This window comes from Dendronephthya gigantea, unplaced genomic scaffold, assembly GCF_004324835.1.
Source record: "Dendronephthya gigantea isolate DGI-Jeju-01 unplaced genomic scaffold, DenGig_1.0 000378F, whole genome shotgun sequence".
Lineage (NCBI taxonomy): Eukaryota > Metazoa > Cnidaria > Anthozoa > Malacalcyonacea > Nephtheidae > Dendronephthya > Dendronephthya gigantea.
The window spans coordinates 65,035-75,746 of record NW_021163388.1 but is presented as its reverse complement, the minus strand read 5'-3'; the positions used below and the strand labels follow the sequence as shown (position 1 = coordinate 75,746).

Here is a 10,712-nt window from a genome sequence, read left to right as displayed (position 1 = left end):
TAACTGGAAGACCACAGAATAGCCACCGGTAGCGAAGTACGATTACGCCAGGAACCAAGAAGTAAACCAGAGCATTTGCTCTGATTCAGCCTAGCGCCGCTTGCACGCTCATACTTCGCAAACAAACCAAAAAGTGCAATGAGAGAGCCATCGCGACAAACAAGACAAGATGTATCATCGGCATATTGTGACAGCTTCACCACGTTTGTTACCTCCAGGGAGAAGAAAACCATCGATGTTTGAATCACCACGAACTGCACATGCCAACGATTCCATCACCAAGACATACAGTAAGGGAGAAAGCGGACACCCTTGACAAACTCGCAGAGTCACCGGAAAGAAATCCGTGAGGAATCCATTCACAGAGACTGCGGAAACTACAACGGTGTAAAGCAGCCTTATCCAGCGCCTAAACGGAACGTTGTACCGGTCTGCATAATCAGCGACGTCCAACAGAAGTCGCACATTCTCGCCACAAAAGCGACCCGGTATTCCACACGACTGATCGGGTGAAACAACGGTCGCAATTACAGCAAGAAGTCGATTAGCCAGAGCTTTTGCGGCGATCTTGTAGTCCGCACACAAGAGTGTTATCGGACGCCAGTTCACTGCATCACGGCAATCCCTCTTCTTATAAAGAAGCGAGATTGCACCGCATCTTAGGAATTTTGGTAGAACACCTGGATGGTAACAGGAGTTAACCACCTCAACCAAATCTGGGCCCAACAGCTTCCAGAACCAAACAAAAAATTCAGCCGGGAAACTGTCTACCCCGGGCGTTTTGGCCTTGGACATCTTGGAGACGGCTCTCCAACATTCCTAGATCGTGAGGTCACCTTCACATAACTCCGAGTTTTCTGGCGACAAAGTATGTTCGATGCTGTTCAAAAACAGCGCTTGATCTTCTTCAACTAATTCCTGAGATGAGAATAGGTCGAAGTAGAAATCTCGCCAGACGTTTAAGACATCTTTCGTGCTCGTTGCCGTGGAGCCATCTTTCCGCCTAATGGCATCAATCAGTCTCCGCTGGCGACGAACTTTTTCCTGTCTCAGGAAATAAGATGTTGATCTCTCCCCTTCTTCAGCATCCTGGATTCTCGCCCGTAACCGAGCACCCTGCGCCCGATGAAGCAACAGTTCATCAAGTTCAGCCCTCGTCTCCTCTAGAAGCACGGAGAGATTGTTACCATTATCGACCCGTTTCTGAAGATCTTGTAGCTGTCCGTTCGTCCATCTCCAAAGCAGATTGCTTTGCGAAATCCCGAATAAGGGCTCGAAGTTTTGTCTTGCCAGCCTCAAACCAATTTGAAAGCCGGACAAACCGACTGCGCTCCCGGCACCAGCTGCACCAAAATCTTTCGACTTCAGCACAAAAGGCTTTGTTCTGGAGAAGCAAAACATTAAACTTCCATATGCCCGGTCCGCGCTCCACCCCAATGGGGAGGTCCAGCTCCAGATACATGCAACGGTGATCTGAACGCAGGAAAGAAAGGTGCAATATCCACAGCCCGAACTCGACCCTTCCATCTCTTTGACAGATAAACCATATCGATGCTAGACCCCTGGGAACCATTTGTCCTCCTCCAGGTGAACTCTCTGACATTGGGGTGCAAAGCACGCCAAGTATCGTAAAGCTCGAAAGTACTCATCAATTCGCGATGAGTGGAGGCCCAATTGTTTGCCCATGGGGAGTCGGGATTACAACTGAAACGATCGATACGAGGATCTACTGTTGCGTTGAAGTCTCCGCACATCAACAAAGGGATGTCAGGGTCGATGGCTTAATAAAGGGACTCAAAAAATTGTTTCCTTCATTAGGCGCATAGAGGCACATAACTTGGAAATCCCCACTGTTGCCCAAAAACTCAGCAACGACAAGTCTTCCCTCGTCATCCCTCTTCGTACACTCCACTTGAAATTTAGGATGGTAAAGAATGGCAACACCCGAGGACCACGCGCTAACCGGGGAACTAACACATTTATATCGGTTGGATGCAGAAACACAATTGTGTGAGTCTAGCTAACCCTGGAACTCGGCAATAGAAGTTGCGTGCGTTTCCTGCAGACAAACAATGTCCGGACTAAAACAAGATAACCACGTAAAAAAGACTAGTCGAGCATCCAAGGACCTCAGCCCCTGACAATTAAGTGTTAGAACTTTAGTTCGTTGATTCTGCTTCATCGTTCAAGGAGGAATTACGGTTTTGCGTTGACGGGGATGAATTTTTGCGAGTAGTTCCGACTACAGGAGACGGACGGGTGGCAGCCCTACCAGCTAAGGGGGACAACGCCAAATCCTTTACTAGGCGACGATTTCTTCTACTCATCACTAACGACTTCATCATCTGACTGTCGATTCGGGGGTTGGTTCTAACGGGGGTCTAGGTAACAAGGTTGATGGTGGAGTGCGTTTGGTCAAATCTCTCACCAGGGCTTCGTCCTTAGGTGTGCTGTCCACAGGAACAACCGAAGCGGACTCTTGGTGGGATGTCGAAGGAAGGTCAGGAGGGGCAGTGTCCTTAGAACCACCCTCACTGGGGGCTTTGTTATCAAACACCTCAGTTGCACCCGGCGACGGCAGTGTTGTTAAGAAATCAAGTTGTTATTAGCTTTCACACACACGCTTCTGAGTTTTAGACTTGTCTTTCGTTTTTTTTTAATCATGAATATGAGGTGGCCGAAGAAGCTCCAGAGAAGGGGACGAGCGCAAACGCAGGTCCCCACTACCTGAAATTATTTGCTCGAGTTACCCACATTAGGGGTAATCGCAAAAGTCAACCCAGTCGAAGTGCAATGAAAGGGCCTCATCCTGAGAGGACTCCTAGTTGATCAAGGTGCCTCTCGCGTCAGGTAAGTTTATTTTGAATTAAGACAGAATCCTCCCCTACTGAGAAGAGTGCAATGGATTTTGCCTTAATCGAGGAGTGTGCTACCGGCACGCAAACGACTGGAGAGTTGAACCCTACCTCCTCCTTAAATGTACAATGGACTTATTTTACAACGCCCCATCATTGCACATTTAAGCCTAAATTAAAAATAAGAAAATTCTAATCTGGCTAAAAATGTTGGCTAAAAACAAAAAACCTATAAGGAGAAGACCAGCTTCTCACCCTCAGAATGACCTAAAGAACCACGGCCAAGCCAATCCCGTTCAAAAGAACGGATTTGGTTAGGATTTTTACATTTGCCCGCATAAATACTGAGGACAAATTTGATTTTGGCTATGGCTTTCTTTAGGCATTCTGATTCAACAGGCACCTTCTGCCGAAATCTGTAATCACAGTGGGCAACCCAGATGCAATGCTTGATGACGAAAAGCATCCAAATAATTATGGAAGGGACAACCCGCCTTCTATCTGCAGAGAAACCGAGCAGGAGTTCCTCAACAGTAAAAGGCCTTTCAGTGGGACAGATAAGAAAGAGGTTATAATGCACCCAGCCCCGAAGAATACAGGCCAGTTCGCACTCAAAGAAATTATGTTCTAACGTTTCCTCATCCGCTCCACAAAAGCAGCGGGTATCAACATTCTTCATCTTGAAATGTGTCCCTAAGCGAGAACCTGTATATAGAACACCATGACAAATTTGCCAGTTCAGGTCTATAACCAGCCTGTCAAAAGGACAAAGATGCAACTGGCTCCAAGTTTGACACCAATGCAATGGACCATACTTAGGAGCAAATTTCTCAATACAGTGAGGCTTGGTTGCCTCCCTATTTTGGCTCAGCACATATGTATTTTTGGATAAGATTTGGTCCAAAAATAACGGAGTTGTGGAAGACGCTGCCAAAGACAACTTATCACCTACCAAACCCCCATCCAAAGACTGCCACAGAAGAAAGCTAGATTTATAAAAAGGCGGCAAACAGTTAAGCTGTTGCCGCGAAAAGGAAGAAAGGAGCGCCTCGCGGGGTGGTTTATCCAAATGTCTCGAGATTACATATGAGAAGAAACTCTTCCAGTTAGCTATCTCAGGCGAAAAAAACCGTTTCAGCCACTGGAAAGAAAAGGCGACAGCTTTCAACTTAAAATCCGTCACCCCAAAGCCACCCTTGGATTTGGGAAGACAAACTACTTTACGGGCTTCAAGATCACGTTTGCCCGACCAGAAAAAGGACCAAATTGCCTTGGTTATACGCTTTTCAGCCCAACCAGGAACAACAAAGACATGACATAAGTGCCAGATCTGGGAAAGCGCTAGCATGTTAATAATAACAGCTTTGCCTTGAAAGGACAGCTTTCGACCAGACCACGCAGAAAGGCGAGCTTCCAACTTAGTCACTGGAGGCTCCCAAGTTGGAATGGAATAATCTCCCGCACTAAAAGTAGCACCTAACAGTGTCAACTCTTTCACCCACATGATGTTAAAGGGGGAATCAGTGCGATTCTTCCAAGAGCCTAGCCACATGCCTTTCGACTTGCCCCTATTTAGTCGTGCACCAGTGGCACGCTCGTATTTGGAGTAAACTCCAAAGACTGCTTCAAAAGCCTCATCCCTCGTTATCGCTATGGTGGTATCATCAGCGTACCCCGAACATTTAAAATGCCGCAATGATTGTGGCATGGGCACACCAGAAATATCAGGACATGCATAGATGTTAGCGGCCAACATCTTGATTGAGAGCACATACAGTAGGGGTGACAAAGGGCAGCCTTGTCGCACCCCTCTAGAGGTATGGAAGAACGAAGATGTCCAGCTGTTGATAACCACCGCAGACTTGACATTTGTATAAAAAAGTTTCATCCACTTCTGGAAGCTTGGACCAAAATTAAAAGCGTCAAGGACACGAAGAAGAAACCCCCAATCCACCCTATCAAATGCCTTCTCCTGATCAAGAGACAAGAGAGCGAGTGGAATATTTGCATCCTCAACATAAGCAATGAGATCCCGGAAAAACACAAGGTTCACGGATATAGTACGACCAGGGATGCCACACGTTTGATCCGAACTGATGACAAAACCAATAACATCAAGAAGACAACCAGCCATTGCTCGGGTAACTATTTTACAGTCCACATTCAGAAGACTGATGGGACGCCAGTTCTTAGTCTCTAACCGATCGTTCTTTTTGTATAGTACAATGATCAATCCCCGACGCTGTGAGGTGGAAAGCTGGCCAGCCTCGTAAGCAACGTTGAGGACATGGACCAGATCAGCGCCAAGGGATTGCCAAAAACATAGGTAAAACTCCATTTGAAATCCATCAGATCCTGGAGTCTTGCCACGAGCCATACCAGACAGAGCGCCAAAACATTCTTCCAGGGTAAGAGGACCCTAGCAGATGTCTCTTTGGTGGTTGGTGAGACGTCTAGAAAGATGTGAAAGCATCTCGTCCTGGATACTCAAATCACATGTCTGAGCAGTGAATAAGTCCTGGTAATATTGTCTCCAGACCCCTAAAATTTCAAAAGGATCATGACATATTTTTCCAGTCGCTGGGTCTTTGATAGCGCGAACCTCCTGCTTCACATACCTCTTGGCAGCGAGGTTCATAAAAAAAGGAGGAAGATGTTTCACCCTCCTCAGCCCACTGGCAACGGGCACGGACCTGTGCGCCCTTCGCCTCGTGCAACGCTATGTTACGAAACTCTTCTTGCACCTGGCAAAGTTTGGCAAAGGCACACACATCGCCTTGCTCAAAAGATTTTTGGAGCTCATGCAACTGCCGGTTAAGATCAAACTTAAGCTGGCGTTGTTGCATGGCCTTAGTTTTTGCAAAAGTGCGAGTGACCTCCCTCAAATAGAATTTGCCTTGATCCCACCAATCTAGTGGAGAGGCAAAGTCATCACGGGCATGATCTTTCCAAAAGGACCAAAATGATTTAACCAAACTTATATAATCCGGGTCATCTAATAGGGATGTGTTGAATTTCCACACCCCTGCCCGGTTACAAGGCGGTCACTCAGCTTAAATTTGACCAACAAGTATGAGTGATCAGATAAAAAAGAGGGGTGATATTCGCACTCCTCTATATTATCTTGGAAAGACTCCGGCGCCCAAATCATATAATTCTGGACGCAAAGGTTCCAGAGGGATGCGTCCACGAATAGGCTGTCTGCGTAGGATGTAATGTACGCCACAGGGGATATGTTTGGGATGAAGACATGAGAGATTGCAAAGCCAGAACACTTTCTTGCTTGAGTGCACTAGCACTACCTTAGAAGCAAGGGCGGCGTTTTCTGTCTAAAGTCTCATCCAAGACAGAGTTGAAATCACCACACACGAAGGTGGGCCGAGTCAAGTCCATTAGACCAGCTATGGACGAGAAGAAAGAATTTCGCTCCGGGTTCTTATTGGGAGCATACAAAAAAACAAAGCTCAGCTTATCTTCTTGAAAGTCAACAAGAGCTTGAACAAAACGACCTTCATCATCCCGAATAACTTTAGAAACTTTGAAGATATCTTTGATTAAGACAGCAGTGCCACACCGCTTATTGGAAATAGAAGATGACACTACTCTATATCCACTTTTAGCGAACCACTTCCTAATGGACTCATGTGAAAGGGCATGCAATTCCTGCACGCAGGCAATATCCACCTTCATACACTTTAGCCAATCCACAAGGGCAGTTCGTTTGACACGATCATTCAGACCGTTAATGTTCAATGATATTAGCCTCAACATCGTAATCCGAAAAGGCAATGGGCAGCTCCTGAAGGAGCTCCTGTAGTAAGTCAGCGTTTCGCTGTTCACTATACGTCGTGCATGCATAGGATGCACCAAGGTCACTTTGATACCCTGGACCTACGTCTTCCAGATCATCGGTATCACTTGTGTCCACTGGCTGCTCCTCAAAAACAGACTGGGATGCAGCACCTGGTGACACCTCCAATAGGGGTGGACCATCAGTGACATCTCCATCCTCGGTGGCAACAGGAAGCAAGTCATCCATTGGTGACTGCACCACAATGTCAATGCCAACTGGATCAACTCAACCTGCTTAGGCTAACAAGCATCAACAGGATCAGTCATCTCATCCTCCACATTGAGGACAGTCTTATCAACATTTCGATCTTCAGTAGGCAACTCAACCTGTTCAGCAGCAGAAGAAGTCTCATGACGTGACCTTTTACACTGCGAATGTCTTCAAGGAGGCGAGGACGTTTCTCCATCTTCACTATCTGAAGAGGAGGAAAGAGGTCTGAGCGGCTTGCTTTAGAGCCAAGGCGACGATCAGACCTATGCCTAGCTGAAGATGACTTTGAGGTTCGAGAGGGCACCCAACCAGCAGGGCCAGATAAAACGACGCGAAGTTCTTTACCGCGTAGAGACACCGAGCGCTCGTATTGATGGAGCCACTCTGAGTCCACATCCTCATTAACAACTTCGGGCTCCTTAACACCCTTAGCGAAGTCAAAGGAGGGACGAGAAGGGGCATCTACAGGCTTCGGGTTGTTTGTCCTTTTCTTTGCTTTTTTGCTCTTTTTTGCATCTTTTTCTATAACAGCAAGAGCATAAGAGAGACTACCACCTGAAGACCTGTTGCCCTTGGTCTTCATGGTCCGACCTCGCCGTGATGTAGAGCATTCTTCAGCAGTATGCCCCGCTTTTCGACATGCAAAGCAAGTGGGGGGCTGACCATGGTAGCGAATCAGCAATGTGAACCCTGCTACACGGAGTTCAGATGGTATAGCTGAAGAGATAACCATTGAAGTCATGCACGTGCCCGATTTGATGTTCTGGAAACCACAGATCTTAAGGTTCTTCACAGAAATCACATGGCCGTATGAAGCAATGGCATCAATGATGGTTTGGTCCGGCATTTGAAGCGGAGCGCAGTCCACAAAAACAGACTTCACTTCTTCATAAGCTGGAGAGGGCGTTATAGTAAGCCCACGAAAAGATATTCCGTTAATATCAGCTTCCTGGCGAAAGGATGAGGATTTAAATTCAATCTTAAATTTGTTGTTTGGGAGAGCCTGCACAGCTGAAATTTTAGACTCACCAATTGCTTTCACCAACTCACAACAAATTTGACGAGTTTTACTTTTACCGATTAACTTTTTTGGAAGATAGAAAGCGGAAGTGGTTTGATTCCACTTAGCAAAGTCAGCCTGAGTAAAAGTAACAGACATTATGGGAGGAAAGATAAAATCAAAAATAAAAGGAAAACAAAACCTCCCTATTCACAAAAATTCTGAGGACAAACCCTCAAAATATAGAAAGCCTGCCAAAAACAAAAAGGCAGTGAAACTAAAGACTGGGAGACAAGGAAAGGCTATTCCTTTGTCCCCCCCCACACACACAAAGAACTTAGAAAGAAGGAGGTCCAGCAAAGGCTAGTCCTTTGCCCTCCCTGGAAACACAGAAAGGGAGTCCAGCAAAGGCCGTCCTTTGCCCCCCCCAAAATAGAAAAATAGAAAAAAGGGGTCCAGCAAAGGCTAGTCCTTTGCCCCCCAAATAAAATAAAATAAAAGACCTACAGGGAGTCCAGCAAAGGCTGTCCTTTGCCCCCCGTGATTAAATAACAATAGAAAGAAGAAGAACAAGGGCCAGCAAACCTAGTGTTCGCCCCCTTGGGAAAAAAGATACTCACTAGACTAGACACCCTAAAAATTCAAGGTGCCTCTTGCGTCAGGTAAGTATGCTTTTGTAGCAGCGCCGCAACCTTATAATTGTGGCGATGAAGCGTTTCGATTGCGGTTAACGCCAGAAAAGTGAATAATAATATTCATACATACGTATGAACGCTGTTTGTTTTCCGCAATGCGGTGGTGGTGGTGTCCGGCTGCTGTTCGTAACTGGTTTCCTAATCAAGGAGTCCGGCGGCGGTTCATCTGAAATGGAAAGCAAGAGTTGATATGAGGTTTAGCTCTACCGAAACAGAATTTTAGAAAGAACAATGCATTAAATTATTGCATTGAATAATAATATAGGGTTGCATGGCTGGATATAATAGATGGCTACTAGATGATACTATAGATGATAGAATCATATACGCATGGGGTTATTTATATACCGAGCGAGTTTTTGTTACTGAATTCATATTTTGTTATAGTAAAATGATTTTTCCCCCGTTGAGGGGAAGAGGGCCATACTAGGATGTAGAGCAATACCGAGACAACCTGTGGCCAGGGCGAAGCAAGCTTCAATCCCAGGGCCGAAGGCCAAAAATCAGTTTAATATGTGAGTTAGGCATTGCCTAACGTATCAGATATTAAGCTGATAAGAACAGATTTTTTGTTTTTCAAAGACTTTATTTGCCGTAATTATACTATTTACAAAAATGTTGATTCTTTGTTCCTTGATTCTGTTTCTAGGTTCTAATTAAACGTTTTCATCCTGAGATTGTCTCTGTCAGATTTTTCTCTATATATTTGTTCATAATTAGACTATATACATTATTTCTTAATTCCCTGCTCTGCCATTCATTTCTTAGGTTCTAATTGTGTCACTTTCAGATGTAGAATATCAGTTGGTTTTCCTGGGCACGGACAAGAACGCTTTTGTAGCTCCAGAGTTGTTCGAATCTCTGTGGGTTGTTTTTGTGATGGCTTTTAATGAGTTATTTGATGTCGTTCAAGACTTGCTTCTGTAGATTTCCGTGGGAGAATTTTGCATTCTGGACCTTCTTATTCCTCTTTTTCAAAATGTGGTGTGCACCCAGTACAGCTATGGTATGACATAATTCTTTTACTTGGTAATTTTTCCGGTAGGTGGCGTTTGAATACCAAGAGTTCGATAGTAATTGTGATGTCCTGGCCGGCAATTTTTGTAAATAATTTCTGCATGTACTTCCATAACTCTTGTGCTCGTGTGCAGCTAATTATGGCATGGTACATATCTTCTCCGGCATTGCAGAAAGGACAGGTTCTATTGATGTATATTCCCCATTTTCGCAGATAACTCTTCGTGGTCAGAACTCTGTGGGTTAGTCGGCATAGAAAGTCTTTTGCACGGTTGTGGCAAGCTATGCGCCACAGGGATGCCCAAACGTCGGGGAAGGCCGGGATGTTTTGTGTATACCTTCGCCATTCTCGTTCTGCTCGGGGTTGGTGTTCACTTGAGATTGACCAGCATTCCAATGTTGTTTCGGTTGTAGACACCGGCTTTGTCTAGTCTTGTTGCATGTTGTTGCCTATATTTGTGCCAAGAGCTCGGATGGAATCAATTCTCTTTCGTATTCCGCCAGTGTGTCGAAAGCCGCGATAACCGAACCGTCATCTGGTAGTGTTAGGGTCATCCTTAGTGTTAGGTTAACCATCATCTGCGTTTGCCACTATCTTGCTCTTCTCCGGTGTGCTCGGGATCTGGATTCCCCGAATGGATGGGTTGGCTCCTATGGCTGCGCACACGCTTTCGATGGTGAGTACGTATAGCAGCGGTGAGAGTGGGCATCCCTGGTGTACCCACTGTAACGCGTGCAGGAACCAGACAAGTTTACTCTGCTAAAAAGATCAATATAATACCATAAAACAAATACAGCGTAATATATATAGCTACGGATAATTAACATAAAGCATGCAATTAACAATCTGAATCTATTAACTAAACCTTATAAGGTAAGCGTAATAATAAACGAAATGCAAATATCGTCACATCTCTTCCTGTTTAAGTAATAACGATAAGTTCCTCAAAACTAAATAAGTTAATATACTATATTTCCTACAAATGTTCCTAAACTAAACCATCTGTCCTTATGCTTGAAAACGTTCAGGTGCTTTCCTCACTCGAGTAGATCTTCTTAAACACGATTGCCCACTATCTCGG

At 45.3% G+C, this 10,712-nt stretch overlaps 1 non-coding gene and 1 pseudogene across 1 annotated transcript; both read right to left on the bottom strand.

The window, feature by feature from the left end:
- Positions 1–2,695: 2,695 nt before the first annotated feature.
- On the bottom strand, positions 2,696–2,858 carry LOC114542696. The gene has a single exon (XR_003689729.1). It is a non-coding gene; the product is annotated as a U1 spliceosomal RNA (small nuclear RNA).
- Positions 2,859–9,024: 6,166 nt separating this feature from the next.
- LOC114542698 lies at positions 9,025–9,200 on the bottom strand (annotated as a pseudogene).
- Between the last annotated feature and the right edge of the window lie 1,512 nt (positions 9,201–10,712).